At 39.0% G+C, this 16,238-nt stretch overlaps 1 protein-coding gene across 4 annotated transcripts in view; it reads right to left on the reverse strand.

Moving 5' to 3' along the window:
* ARNTL (aryl hydrocarbon receptor nuclear translocator like) overlaps window positions 1–16,238 on the reverse strand; it is a 90,714-nt gene that overhangs the window by 56,003 nt on the left and 18,473 nt on the right. For 3 of the 4 annotated variants that reach the window (XM_027852604.1, XM_027852605.1, XM_027852602.1), the window contains exon 2: window positions 3,072–3,245. The exons of the other annotated variant lie outside the window; for it this stretch is intronic. The gene's annotated coding sequence lies outside the window, so the exon portion shown is untranslated. The remainder of the gene's footprint in view (window positions 1–3,071; window positions 3,246–16,238) is intronic. 4 annotated transcript variants of the gene reach the window in all.

Consider the following 16,238-nt stretch of genomic DNA (forward strand, 5'->3'; position numbering starts at 1 on the left):
TAATAATAGCTTACATTTACATATGGTTGTAAGGCTTTATGTATATTACTCCACTTGATCTTTACAACAACCCTGGGGTGAAGGAGGCAAGTTCAGTTATGAATCTCAAACCCTTCAGGCTACCAAACCAGCATCAATTTGTACAAGTCAATTTCTAATATTAATACTGGCCACCATTTATAGAGCACTTCAAAAAGTTATAGAGTATTTTATGTGTATCATCTCAGTGCATCTGTACAACAATTCTCTGAGGTTGATAATAATAAGGTTTGCAACCTCCTTCTCCATACCCCATCTCTTTTGAGCACAAGAACCCTGTGAGTTCAATACTACCAGTATTATTATAGTGTTTTACAGATGAGGTAACTAAGATTCAGAATGTAGCAGAGACAAGAGTTGAGCTAATCTCCTCCTGGCTTCAAGTTCAACACATTTATCCACTGCTTTAAGCTCCCTTGCCATATTCAAAGAGAGCTGTTATTTTTTATCAACTGAACATAATATTCTACTTATAGACTAACCAGGGCAGACGAGAGTGGAGCTGTCAAAGAATCTTAACAGCTAGAAGAAACCTCAGGAGCTCTCTCTATAGGTACATGACCAAAAATTCTCTCTATTCCATATCCAATAATTGGTCATCCGACTTTCCCAAGAAAAGCTCAAAGTAAGGGAGTATAAGGCTTCATGAACAGAAACACAGCAACTAGAACACGACTGTGCTGGCAATCGGTGGCTGCCACATCCTACTGGTGACTCCTCTTTGAGCTTAAAATCCACTAAACCTCTGGATCTTCACACAAATTGTGGTGGCCTAGCCAGGCTTCCCCATCTTATATTTGAGCTTTAAAAAAACTTGTCATACAAGTAGAAGACTACGTTTATACCCAGGAAATTTCCTCTTACTACTTTACAACCATCGCTCTACTCAGTTGAAATCTTTCTGGATCCTGACTGTGAACCACCTCAATAAATATTATACTTCATGCCAGCTGCTAATTTCAGAAGTATAAAATATAGGTCTTCATATTAATTACTGATAAAATGCTAGACACCACAGAGCTATACAGCATAAGAGCTAAGCTAATATTCACAGGACAGATGTGATTTTCTTAAGGCAGTTAGGGGGCACAGAGAGGGTCAGAGTCTGGACTTGAGAGGAAGAATGACCTCAATTCAAATCCAGCCTCAGACACTTACTGGCTGTGTAACCCTGGACAGGTCACTTAACCTGTGTCTCAGTTTTCTCATCTGTAAAATTGGGATAATAACAGCACCTACCTCATGGGCTTGTTGTGAGGATCAAATAAAATAACATATGCACAATGCTTTACAAACCTTAAAGCACTATATAAATGCTAACTATTGTTTTAGTTGTTACGATTGTTATTATTTTGTTATTATTATGTTGGTGAGGTTGAAGAATGGAAGCTTGGAAAAGGATCATTAAAAAGGATTAGGAGAAAGATGGCCTGGAGAATATTCCAAAAGGCTGATGGAAGTTTTCAAAGTCATTTAGGAAGGAAGAATGTACAAAAGTAGGAGTTTAAGTGCTTTTGGACCGACTGATGTTGAGGATGGAAAGGAATAGTCAAGGCAACCAAACAAAACAGTGGTCTTAGAAATTAGAGGTCAAGAGGTAAAGTGGTCAAAGTTCAGACAGAAGGCTTGGACTAAGGCTGAGAAGATGGAAGGGAAGAGACAAGATACAAAAGCTCATTATGAAATAAGACCAGATGTGAAAATTCAGGGAACAGATCACAAACCAAACACAGGCTACAATAGTGATGGCAAAGTTTAGTTAACTAGACATCTGCTAAAGCGCTCTTGTAGCTAAAGGCAAAGCAGCTGAAATTTCTGACTTGCTTAAATGATAATTTCATTCTTTGAAAAGCAGAGGAAGCCATGAGAGGAACTGCTATTCGGGATCCAACTCTGATACTTCCAACTCTGAGATTCCATGTTCTTCAACCAATGGGGGGAAACGCTTGCCAAAGTAGAAATGATGGGAATCTTGCAAGGAAACAACTACTGCATCTTAGAATTCATGGGGGAAAGGAAGGAAAAGATAGATTTTGGGAGAGTGAATTTCAAAGAGTTCAGAATAAGTAGGATCCCACTGCCTAAGATACAAGCCAACTAAAGAGGGATGGGATGCGCTCAAAAATTTACTTTGAACAACACAAATACAAATTACTCTTTCTAGAAGGAAGCAAAAGAGGCACAATGCAAATAAAGAGACTGATGTGGATGCATGAGGAAGTCATCAACCAACGATCAACAGAATTCTTGGTTCTGTTATAGAAAGATCAACTTGGATTTTTAAAAAAGGTATGAACAGATATGGAAATGGAGGCCTAAGACATCTTTCCAATATCCTCTACCATGGCCCTGCTCTTTATTCATAAGCCTGTCTCTAACTCCAACACACTGGAAGTCCTTTCTGCCCCGTGCCCCTCCATCTGATTGGATGGCTCCTCCCAGAACCTCCATTTAAGTAGGGCACACAGGCTTGCCATGCCTCATTCCTCTTCTGGCAGGACTATGGATTTCTTCTTCTACTAAACCCATCAGTCCCACAGGCTTTTTTGTCATTCCCTGCCTCCCTTTTTCAGCTTCTACTTATGCACTGTCTTCCTCCAATAGAATGTAAGCTCCTTGAGGTCAGGGACTAACTTTCTTTCTACTTTGTACTCCTTGCCATGACATAGTAAAAAATAAATGCTTGTTGACTAACTGAATTAAAAAGCATCACAATAGTATTAAAAATAGCAACACATTAAGAATATATTGAAACTGGCAACAAATGTAAAAGAGCAAAAAATAGGAATGTTGGTTTTGTTTCTGTTTGTTTTTAAGCTATGCTGGGGGCAAGAAAAAGCTTAATGAAGTTAGGCTGAGTCTCAGAATGGATGAGATAATAACAGAGAGCAGAGAAATGGCAGAACCATTCATCACTTTGTCTTAATGTTTTCTACTGTGGAGAATAATTTTCTGGAATTTCTAGGAAGCACAGAACCAAAATGATTAGCAGGAAGTTGAAGCCCAAAATCATAAGGAAATCGCAAAAGTACCTGACTGCTCCTGATGAGATCAAGTCACCAGGTTTAGATGAAATACATCCCAGGGTACTGAAAGAACTGGCAGACAGGATTGCTGGTGATCTTCATCTTTTTTCAAAAACTCATGAAGAATAGTGAAGAGTGGTGGCTATAAAACTAAGGGTGAGCAAACGTCATCTCAATTTCCTGAAAGAGAAGAGAGTAGATTTTCAAATTATAGGCCAGTGAGTGTGACTTTGGTTCCTGACAAAATTCTCTAAGTTGCTCTTATGAGGCTTTTAGGGAGAGAAATGACCACTCCAAGTCAGCACGAATGGATAAAGAACATTTTGAGCAGAATCTCATAGACCATATGTTATTTATTGGATGGGAGGATGTTTTTATTACCAGGTCAGGCTACACATTCTCTGTGCCACTAGTATTTGTCTATGCTGGGGAGAGTTTCAGAACTTCTGGAGCTGCTTCTTGCTCAGGATGCTTCGGTGACCTTCAGCACATGCAACATCACCATCCTGGTAAGGGGAGGGCACTCATCCCGTCTTGTGGCACTTCTAGAATTAGCTGTTTGTGGACATAGCACAGAGAATCATGGTAGATGACGACTGTGCTCATCATCTTCATTTGGGTCAACATACAGGACAAGAGTCTGCCTTGGATAGAGGCATTGCTGGTGAAGGGCTACTTCTTGTCAGTAGCGGTGCCCTTGAGGACCTTCTTGCAGGTCTTGAAGACAAGTCTGTTAGCATATCTTGACAGTTTTTCTTTGGTTGTATCCCCCAACAGAACTGCTTCTTGTTTGGGAAGATGGAGGGCTGCTTCTGGTAGGCATGCATGCTCTGTGTGGATATTCATGCCTCTGCTGCCTCTCTCTCTCTCTCTCTCTCTCCCTCTCCTTTGCTCTCAAACAGAAGGATGGAAAAAGTATATACCATAGATTTTAGCAAATCATTTGACAAAATCTTTCATGTGATCTTAGTAGGTAAAATGGGTAAATGTGGACTAGATGACAGTATAGTTAGGTAGATCTGGAATTCATTCAATAACTAGTTTCAAGGAATCTCATTATCATTCTGATAGTAAATAAAGCATCAGACTTTTAATTGGAGGGTTCGGGGTTCATGACCCTGTTCTGGCAGCAAGCTCCACTTTAGAGGCAGTATGACTTTGTGGCAGGGTAGAAACAGATACTAGCCTGGAAGTCCAGAAAACACAGGTGTAAGTCTCACCTCTGCTACTTACTTACCTGAGTCGTCATGAACAAATCGCTAACCTCTACAAGCCTCAGTTTCCATATCTGTGAAATGAGGAGGTTAGACTGGATGGTCTCTAAGGCCCCTTTCCAGCTCTACATCTGAGTACTGATTACTGGCTTTATGCCAAAGTAGAAGGTCTCGCATTTAGTGGGATAGGACATCTGTCACTGAGCCCATTCTCTTCGCAGAGTGGCAGAGGCAGAAATCTTCTTAATAAATAGTTGCTCAAGGGGCAGCTAGGTGGCGCAGTGGATAGAGCAGCGGCCCTGAAGTCAGGAGGACCTGAGTTCAAATCTGGCCTCAGACACATAACATTTACTAGCTGTGTGACCCTGGACAAGTCACTTAACCCCAACTGCCTCACCAAAAAAAAAAAAAAAAAGAACTGGCTGTCTTGTTTAGGGGCAGCTAGGTGGTGCAGTGGATAGAGCACTGGCCCTGAAGTCAGGAGGACCTGAGTTCAAATCCGGCCTCAGACCAAAACACTTGACACTTACTAGCTGTGTGACCCTGGGTAAGCCATTTCACCCCAATTGCCTATAAATAGATAGACAGATAGACAGATAGATAGATAGATAATTAAATAGATAGACAGTTGCTCACAAGTGAAATGAACTACCCCCAGAGAGACTGGTTTCCTTCTCACATTAGGCTTTTCCAGAGGTAAACTGTAGAGGTAAATTCTGTTCATGTAGAGATAGCACCAAATGATTTCCTTTTCAACCTTAAGATTCTGTAATTCTGTAACTGGAACGGAGACGGGAACTTAGCAATAGAATGAAAAGAACATGAGTCTTGGACTCAGAAGACTTGGGTTTAAGGCCCAACTCTTGGACTAGATTAGGTATACGACCAAGGGTGAGTCACCTAATTTTACAATAGACCTTATCAGCTTCCTCATCTGTAAAAAAAAAAAAAAAGAAAAGAAAAAAAGAAAGGGGGGGAGGGAGAGATCAGGGCAAGGTTTAGACTAGATGATCTCTAAAGTCCCTCTACAGAGGCAGGTTAACTTAATTATCTTTATCTTGTAGAAAACAACAGGGCACACTAAGTGACATAATTAGTAAATGAAAAATGGATTTAATTATACATTTTCCAGATTTCTAAGATACTGACTAGGCACCTCTAAAAGAATGGCAGCAAATTCTCCCTTATAAGTCAAGTCAACACACAATGAATGACTTGTTAAGAGTGGAATCGACGACTTCTTTTTTTTTTTTCCCCCCACATAACTAAGTATCTGAGTAACTGACTACTAACTAAAAAATACACAAGTCTCAGTGGCAAGGTCCTGGAAGGACTCCACTACACAAAGCAAAAGTAAGGAGCTGGTGGGCATATTGGAAAAGCAGAAACAGTATAAAGAACAAAAGATCCATCCTCAGAATCTATCTGGATATCGTTGATGAGCATGTAAGCTGCTTACTGAAGCATCTGCAGAACCACTAAGATGGAGAAGGTTCAGGGATAGTCTGCAAATTTTACAAACAAGTTGCCATTGTACCATTTATCAGCTAGGGATTACAGGAAGTTGCTGTCCAGTGCTAGGAAGCTACTGATGTTAGCAAGAGCTGTGGACCTCTTCCCAACTGATAATTAAAGACGGCTTCAACTTTCAAGCCAACCTCAACCAGAGACTACAAAAGCACAGTGAAAAGAGCATGTACCACTGGGTATTCGACACTGTCTCCTCTCTCAGTTTGCTGAGATAAGCTGTCACTCAACTATTAGATTATTTTTGTCTTCTTTGCCAAGGAGAATGATCTCTGGACTAGAAAGGACAGATAGATGGCTAGTAGAGTGCTGAAAACCAAGGTAGGTTAGGTGGTTGCAAGAAAGTATGTAACTGCCCTTGATGAGCTCAAGTCACCAGATCCAGAAGAAATATAACTTGAGGTCCTGAAGCTAAGCAGATATGATTATCAAACTGCTGTCAGGGATCTTTGAATGACTGTGGAGAATGGGCAACCAGAAAAGGATAGGTGTTCTGATTTTCAAAAAATGACAATAGGATCAAAGACTTAAGAGTTAGAAGGGACCTTAAAAATCACCTGGTTATTCACCCTCAATTTACAGTTAAGAAACTGAAGCCCAAATAGATGAAATGATATGCCCAAGGTTACCCAAGCTCTAAGTGGCAGAGCTGGGATTCAAACATAGATCTTCTGACATCAAATCTACTAGTAGACTTTCCATGGTGCCATGCTAAGAAGAGAATAGAGTCTGCAAACCTTAGGACAATGAGCTAGACTTCAAATCCTAGAAAAATTCCAAAACATATAATCAAAATTTAGAAAAATTCTAAAACATTAAAGGGATGGTTAGTTACTTGGATAAAGGCATACTTAGCATGTTTACCAAATATGCAGGTAATCAACACACTGAATGTCAAAGTAAGGCTCCAAAAACATCTTGACTAGCTAGAATATTAGGTTGAAGCTAATATGATGAAATTTAAAACTATAGGAAAATGATGATAATGATAATAGCTAGTCTTATTAATACAGCACTTTAAGGACTGCAAAGCCCATTGCAAATAATCTCATTTTATCCTCACAACAACCCTGGGAGATATTAGTATTTTCATTTTACAGATAAGAAAACTGAGGCTGGGAGAGATTAAGAGGTCTAAGGTCACATGGCTAGTAAATGTCTGAGGACAGATTTGAACTTAGGTCTCCCTGACTCCAGGTCTACCACTTTATCCACTACATCTCATAAATTCCTTACCCTTGGGTTTGAAAAAAATCAGCTTCATTAGTACGAAATGGAGATGTGACTAGACAGCAGTAGTCTGAAAAAGATTTGAGAATTCTGGTGAACTAAAGCTCACTGAGTCACCAGTATCACATGGTAGCCAAAAAAACTAACGTAAACTTTGGCTACAGCATAAAAGGTAGAGTATTCCTACCACTGGAAAGGTAACAATCTTATACTCTGCTCTAGTCAGAGCATAGCTAGAATGCTGTGTTTATTTCAAGGAACCAAATTTTAGAAAGGACATAATAGGCTAGAGGAAGGGAACCAAGATGGTGAAAGGCCTTGAGATTGTGCCAAAAATGATTCTCTGAAGAAACTGGGAATGTTTAACTTAGAGAACAGAAGACTTGGAGAGGAAATGACAGTCAGTGCAGGTACTTCCTCCATCAATGCATAAACTCTGCTAAAGCCTTGCAGGCCATCTTCATGAACTGCTATGGACCACCATCCACAAAGGGGGAAAAAAATCTCCTATTGGCCAACTAGCTTTTGGCAGGACTTTCCAGAACTTTCCTTCCACTACTACAGCCTTTAAGGACCACTATGACAGGCACCTCAACCACCTTATTTAGAAAGCATGCATTTATTTTTAGGTAAATAATTATTCACTTAGGCATAACTACACCCTCTATCCAAATGAAGATTACTCAAATTCAAGTTCATGGACTGAACAAGAGTTGATTTATAAAGCTCTTAAAATGTGGTTCCAACAGACACTGGCAACCCTATAGTTATAGATGTCAAGCTCCGCCATAATATATTTTTATAATAACTCTGTTTTTATTCTGGTGCTTTTTAAAATGGAATCTGCTCCAAATATATCCACATTTAGTGACTTTTCAGCTTTCAGCTGCTTGTTGCTTATAATATTCTATAAATAAAAGAAACAGTGCCCTATAACACACTGTAAACACCCACAGACAAACAGAGCCAAATTCTTCCAATTATGACCCTAAGACTGTTGCCAAGATACTTCAAGGACCTACTTGAAAGAATGCCATCTAGGCCATTTCCTGATTAAGCTTCCATCTAGAAAGGAATCAAAGCATACTGTCTTTGCCCAGTGTCCTATCCGTGCTCAAATAATCGCTCCACTTTATTTAAATGAGACTCTTTCCACATAATGCAGTTAAAAAGCAGGAGCAGTAAAACCCTAAAAATTTCCACTGCACATCTTTGCGTGTGTTGAAAAAAAAAACTGGTTTGTTACACGATTGGCTTAATCAGGGGTATATTAATAACTTTTCACTGTGCAAATCAAGGTCAAACCCAAAGTAGGTCAACTAAAGCAAGATCTGTTGAGGGGCGGGTGAATCCAAAGGAAGCTGCATCAATCCCTCCCCTCTGATCTGCAAAAATTAATACAGATCACCAGAGTTCAGAGATCATAATCATGTGGTAAGCCACAAAGATCAGCAAGGCCAAGATCAGCCATGCCAAACACCATTCTATTAAGGTCTTGTCAGAGTCCAGTTACGTGCCCAAGCAGAAATTAGACCTTTCAGATGCTAATAGCTTTAATATGGTTTATACAAACTGTTAAAATAACTGCACCAGCAGGAAACGTATTTTTCATATTTCCAAAGAAACATCACTCTGAGAATACTCCCTCCAAAGAGATTATATTTGTGGTTCACTTCCTCTAAGAATAAACTACTTTCAACACTTGTCCTTTAGACTGCCACTTAGAAACCAAAAGGCTTTGAAGCAATATTTGTAATAAAATAGTTTCTAGCTACAAACTAATCCTTAGTACAATCACCCCAAGTGCCAAGATCTTTAACTCACTTTCAACTCAACACAACAAGTATTAACTGAGCATTTACTATGTGTAAACCCCAGCTGTGGGGTATCAAAACATACAACATAATCTGGAATCTCAGTGCCCTTTAAATCTTGTTTGGGAGACATGATGAAACAATTAGAGAATAATACAAGACAAAATAAATATGTCAGCACTTGAGTCGATTTCAGGAAATATGTTTAAATTCTACTTCTGCTGTTTGCTAGCTGTGTATGTGACCAAGGAGCTTAATTCCCTTGAGCCTTGGTTTCCTCGTTTGTAAAATGAGGAGGATAAAACCCGTGAAATGCCTACCTCACAGGACTGTCATGAGGCTCCAATGACAGAACATGTAAATGTTTAAGAAACCTTAAAGTTTCTATAGCTAGAAGTATATACGTATACATTCAGTCATTCACCAAGTATTTATTGACATAGCCGACTATATGTCAGGCACTATGAAAGATGCTGTAGCTCCAGAGACAAAAATGAAACAGTTCTTGCCCTTTAGTTAAGGGCTAAAGTGCGGGAATACTAGGAAGTAGAAAGATCAGAGATTTCTTGGAGAACATAAAACTAAAGATCATCAGGATTAGACAGAGGAAAACAGGAAAGGTATTACAAGAATGGAGGATGAGAGGCATGAGAGAAAAACATGAGCAGAAATGCAGAAGCAAGAATGAGCTGAGCATGTCCTCAGGCACTTCATTAGAAGAGAGGGTTCATGCTGACAAGTGTTAGGAGTAAAGGCTGGACAGGTAGTATAGGGGCCTAGAGACATGAAATCTCCTCCTTTCCTCGGCCCCCCAACCCTCTGTACTCCCAAGTTCTTTTAATTGGTCCTCATACCAGAGTTTCGAGTCCCCTCATCATTCTGACCACCCTCCTCTGGACATACTCCAGCTTGTGACTATCATTGCTAAAACATGGTATCCAGAACTGGCCAATGTTGCACACGTGGGCCATCAAGCTCAAAGTACAGTGGGACTATCATCTCATTTCCTCTGGACATCATATTTATGCTACACCCACAGAACTTCCTTTCCAGCAAACCAGAGGCCAAATTAAAGCCTCTGGAGGCATGACTACACTGCAGGTCATTGTTCTGATGCTTTCCTCAACCGCTCTCCAACCCCCCCACCCCCAAAAGCATTGTACAAATACTGCTGAATATAATGAGCATTTCCAACCTCTACTGGAATGAACACATAATCCTGATACATAAAAATGTGACTTAAAAATATTAAAAATCACTACATGGGAATAATTAAGAAAGACCATGAGGAAGAAAGGACAAATAGGTATTTTTCAACATAACAGATACAGACAGCTTCCTCCTGCTGCTTCTCCAAAACCGGTAACCACATGAAGGCTGGGCCAATAGACATTCTCAAATAACTAAATATTCCAAGTGTTAATATATAAAAACCTCTTCATTTGCAAAACAAAATGAAACCAAAAAAAAGGAGGAAAAAAATATCCAAGTGCTTGTAACAGTCATACGGTATTCTGTGACACCTCTGTCAATAACTGTAAATGCACAAGGCAGGCAGTTGGTTTCATTTTTAATCACTAAGAGCATGATACCTTTGGCCCTCTAGACACTCCCTAAGTAGGTGAGTAGGTCACACTGGCAGGGAGGCAGCACTAGGACTGGGAAGAGCAGAAAGAAGGAGCTGGAAAGCACCAAAGAGTTCAGGTGAGTAAGTTGAGTCTGAAGTCAGAGGAGTAAAGACTAGCAGGGAAGAAGAGACGGATCAATAAGAGGGCTACCTAGTCAAAAGGATCTCATTCCTGTTTGTTTGTTTTGGTTTTTTTTGGCTAGGCAGTGGGGTTAAGTGACTTGCCCAGGGTCACACAGTTAGTAAGTGTTATGTGTCTGAGGCGGGATTTGAACTCAGGTCCTCCTGAATCCAGGGCCAGTGCTCTATCCACTGCACCACCTAGCTGCCCCTTAAAATTTCATTTTAAAAGGGGATGTTCATGCGCTTTCTCTTTAGGACTTTCTTCATTTCCCTTAGTTGTTAGTGTTCTTTCCTTCCACTCCTAGACTATCATGCATATATTTGTCTCTTTACATGTTGTATCCCCCAGTAGACTGTAAGTTCTTTGACATTAGGAACTATTTAACATGATGGGAATACTGGTTCACTGTTGGTTGGGAGCTGGTCATGCCATTCTGGAAAGCCATTTGGAACTATGCCCCCAAAGTCAACAAATTGGGCACACAGCAATAATACTACTAGGTCTATACCTCAAAGACATTAAGTAAATAGGACTCATATGTACAAAAATCTTTACAGCAGTCCTTTTCCTGGTGGCAAAGAAATGGAAACTAAAGGAGTATCCATCAGTTGGGGACCAGCTGAACAAATGATAGTATATGAATGTAATGAAATATTATTGTACTATGAGAAATGGTGCAAGGGTACCATGAAAAAGCATCAGACTAGATCTTTTATGATTTACCACTGAAAACTTCATGCTTTTGCAAATAGACTGCAACATCACAGGAGGGGCAGGGTCTATCATCGCACATATTTATGGTAGGTTTGGAATCTGAGTTCCTATAATTTGCATGCTACAATGATTAATTATCCTATACTATCATATTGTTTCTGAGTTCTAATAACTTTTATCCTATATATAACCCAGAGTAGTTTTGTAGGAATCAATGACTGTCTGGTTGAAGGCACAATGGTGTAATGGGAAAATCCCAGGATTTGAGTCAGAATACTTACTACGTACTTAACCAGCTATCTACTGTAACCTGTGTGATAGTGAACAAGTCACAAAGCACTTTCGGCCTCCGTTTCCTTACCTGTAAAATGAAGAGATATTCATAGTACCCACCTCAGGGATTGCTTGTAAGGATAATTTATATAAAGTGTTACATGTAGAGATGAAATAAAAATGATGAAAGGATTGGTTTCAGGGAAACTTGGAAAGACTTGTATGAATTGATGCAGATGAAGTGAGCAGAAACAAACAAATGATTTATATAATCACAACATTCGAAAGACAATTTTAAAAGAACTCAGATCAATCCAGTGACCAATCATGATTGTGACTATGCATAATTCTTATAAAGATTTTATTGTTGTTTTTACCCCCATGGAAAGAGGAGGGGTAGAGAGAGAGAGAGAGAAAATAATATCTTGTTAATTGAAAATAAAAGGTTTGGTTTTTTTTTAAATAACTGTTAAGTCATAAGAAATGTTATGTCAGAGAACACCTGGGAAGACTTGCATCAACTGATGGAGGGTAGAGTGAGCAGAACCAGAACAACTCACAAAACAACAATATAAATTACAAACAACTTTGAAAGACCCTTAGGAACTCAGATCAGTTCCAGTTCAAGGACCAACCATGACTCTGGAGGACCAATGGCAAAGCCACTACTTACTTCCTGGCAGAGGAGTGGAAGACTCCAGATGCAGAATGTGACATATTTTTGAGCTACAAGAAGTCCTTCCTGATCCCCCTTAATTCTAATGCCCCCTCTCTGTTGATTATTTCAGATCTGTCCCGTACCTATCTTATTTATGTGTAGTTGTTGGCATATTGTTTCCCTCAGTAGACTGTGAGTTCCTCGGGAGCAGGAATATATTTTGCCTTTCTCTGTATTCCCAGAGCACACAGTGCTTGGCACATAGTAGGTGATTAATAAATGTTTACTGACTGACTAAACATGCCAAATGTAGGAATCTGCTTTGCTTGACTTTGCTTCTGTTACAAGAACTATGTTTTTCTCTTTCTTTTTTTCCATTTTGGAAGGTGAGGGGAGACAGTGATCATAAAGAGGAAGGGGAGGAAGAGGAGGAAGAAAGATGGTCACTGAAGCAGGACAGCTTTGAAAGTACTATGTCGAATTAATTCATACACACATATTAAAACAAGGTGCACGTAAAACAGTTACAGTTTTACACAAATATTTTTTTTCTGGTTTACGTTGTACATATATGCAAACGTTCCCTTTTTTGGTGCTCATTAAGTTCAGACTAAAATAAAGTGAAAAAAATGTATGTTTTGGAGAATTAAGTAGTTACTTTGAGTTCTAAGTACTTCGAGGCATTGTGGACTCCACCAGCTTTTCATAGAACAGACCAAAGTGGGTACCCACTTAAAAAAATGATCGCTTCTCAATGATATCAGGAAATTAGACACTCTCTAAAAGTTCTATAGAAGAATAACAGTGTTTGTTAGGCACAAGACTAAATAACCATTTGGTGAAGATATTACAGAGCAAAGATTCTTAACTTTTTTGTGTGTCATGGTCCCTTCAGGCAGTCTGAAAGTCTATCAACCCCTTTTCAGAATAACAGTTTAAAATAATTGAAGGTAATGCTAGATTTCAGGTAGAGGTTAGTGAAACTAAAGATGTAATTTTTCCCCATACAAGTTCATGGACTCCTTAAAATTTATTTCAGGACTCCTTGGACTCCAGATTAAGAACCTCTGAGCTAGAAAGTATCTCCTCCTATGAAACCTCAACTATCATAAAATCACTGCTTAATTCAATTCAGAGTTTATTCCCCAGATGTAAGTAGAATCTACTCTGGTCAGAAACTTTCTGGGCTATGACAGATCGATTAAGCATTCGTTGAGCCTTCTCCCACCCTGTCTCATTTTACTAAAGGGGATTGGTTCCTTGCTCCAAGCACTGAACTGAGAAGAAGGTCACACACAATCTTCCTTTCTTCTCTTCTCTCTAGTCATTCCCTTCAGTCTTGGCAGCTGAAGCTTAGGGGACATCTTCATCTGGGGAGTCCCCAATTGACCCCAGATAATGAACTCAGGCACGCTACCCCATGGCAAAGTGTGTCCTTGGAAGAAACAGTGGGGTTGGTGATTCCAGCACTACATGAACTTTAATTCATATATTAAGGTTCTTTCCCTAACTTTTATTGGGACATCTGTGAAATTGAAGGGGTTGGAAAAGATGATATCTAAAGTATCTTTCAACTCAAAACCTTCTGATCTTGCTAAAAGAATTGATAAAATCATATGCTCTAGAGCTCTCCCTTAGAGTAAGAGAAAGCTAAGCATAATCAAACATGTTCAGACACGTTCCCTCGACTGTGTGAGAGAAATTAACAAGTATTTATTGAATGCTAAACTACGTGTCAAGTACTGTATTAAGGACCAGACTGTCTGCTACCCTCAAGGAACTCACAATCTAATGAAGCAGTCTTTTAAAAGTTCAGATAAAAAAAGAGAGACTCTAAAAGGAAATTTCTTGAGGCGGTCCTTAAAAATTTAATTCTAATAAAATTACTGCAAAAGATCCTGATAAGGAAGAAAAGAAAAGACATCTAAAATACCAATTTGGCTATATATGAAGCTCTTTAAGTAATTCTGCTCTTTTGTATACATTGTTGTTTAGTCACGTCGACTCTTCCTAACCTCATGGACCACAGCACACAGTACTGTGCATAGGGTTTTCTTGGCAAAGATATTGAAGTGGTTTGCCATTCCCTTCTCCGGTGGGTCACATAACTAGTAAATGTCTGAGGCTGAATTTGAATTCAGGGCTTCCTGGCTCCAGGCCCAGAGCTCTAACCACTGAGTCATTTAGTTGCCCCCTTTGTATGCATACAAAAACTAAACTAAAGAGCACTATATGACAACAAATACATAACAGACAAATACACAAGTGGCATAGACCTGCAAGAATAGAGTCAGGAGGGCTAAAGCCAAGAATAAGCAGGGCCTTGAAAGAAATACTGAAGATAAACTTTTTAAAGAGTTGTTTTTTTTTTTTTTTGTTTTTTTTTTTTTACTACATTTGAAGCAAGAAAAACCAGGAACATCGAGGCCCATTGGTTGGGGCAGATGGTTTAAAAAAAAAAAGTATCAACTGATGACAGGAAAATCAGAGCTACTTAAAATCCTGTTTTGCTTTCATCTAATCTGCCAAGGAAAATGATCTTCAATCTGGAAAGGAAAGAATAAACATGGGGAACTGAAGCCCAACATAGGCAAGGAGCTAATAAAACAATAACAGCTCTTTGAAATGAATTAAAATCCTTTAGCTAATATAAAATTACATTTCAGGATACTGAAAAAAACTTATAAATGTGATTGCTGAACTGCAGCTGGCAATCTCTAGTAAGTGTTGAAAACAAAAAATGTGCCAAAAGACTGGAAAAGGGCAAATGGTGCCCAAATTATTTTAATGGTAGCAATAGCAGATTATGGAAACTATACAGAAGTTAGCTTGATGTCAATTTCCAGAAAAACTCTAGATCTGATGATTAAATGGTTGGTTTGCGAAAACTTAAATGGGTGATCACTAAGAGCCAGCATGGATTCACAAAGAACAAGTCACAACAAACCAGTGCCTTTTTTGGGCTAGATTAATAGATAAGAGAAATATTACAGATTCAGTATTAGGAATTTATTACATATGATGTATTATGATTTAGCCAAGGCATTTGACAAAGTCTTTCAGATATTCTTTTTTGGCTAGGCAATGGGGTTAAATGACTTGCCCAGGGTGACACAGCTAGTAAGTGTCAGTGTCTGAGGACGGATGTGAACTCAGGTTCTCCTGACTCCAGGGTCAGTGCTCTATCCACTGCGCCACCTAGCTGCCTCTCTTTCAGATATTCTTGTAGACAAGACAGATAAACGCGAGCTTAAAGATGCTACAATTAAATTCATAGTTGGGAGAACAACAATATATAAACAGTGCTTATTAATGAATCTGGCTTCCCTGGCTTTCTCTAACTAAATCTTTTCCCAACTAAATTTCATCTTCTTTAGGAAGCATTTCCCAGTCTCTCTTAATTTTAGTGTCTTCCCCTTTTTAATTATTTCCTATTTTTCCTGTATATAGCTTGTTTGTCCACATTTGTTGGCTTGCTGTCTCTTCCCTTAGATTGTGAGCTCCTTGAGGGTAGGGACTATCTTTTGCTTCTTTTTATATCCCCAGTGCTTAGTGCTTATAGCCCCCAACAGACACTTAATAAATGTTTAATGACTGATTGACTCAATCAAATTCAATTTGAAGGGAAGTTTCTAGTGATATATCAAAATTTCTATTCTTAGCCTGATTCTGGTCAATATTTTTGCCAGTGACTTAGGGATGTTTATTAAATTTGTGGATAATACAAGCTGGATAACAGAATCTGAATTTTAAAAGATCTAATCAATGCAAACCAGTGAGCTAAATCAAACTAGATGAAATTCATAGGAATAAAATAAAGTCTTACATTTAGGTTCCCCCTTTACCCCTCCCCCCAATCAACTATGGTAGCATGGGGTTTAACAAGCACATATTTTGTATTGGACCTGTTATTTCATCAATATATTCCTAGGGATGAACTTTCTACGTCGATAAAGGTCAGTATCTTCTCTGCGACATAAACTCCTTAGAGA

The sequence above is a fragment of the Vombatus ursinus genome, unplaced genomic scaffold (genome assembly GCF_900497805.2).
Source record: "Vombatus ursinus unplaced genomic scaffold, bare-nosed wombat genome assembly UNPS02009770.1, whole genome shotgun sequence".
NCBI classification, from domain to species: Eukaryota; Metazoa; Chordata; class Mammalia; order Diprotodontia; family Vombatidae; genus Vombatus; species Vombatus ursinus.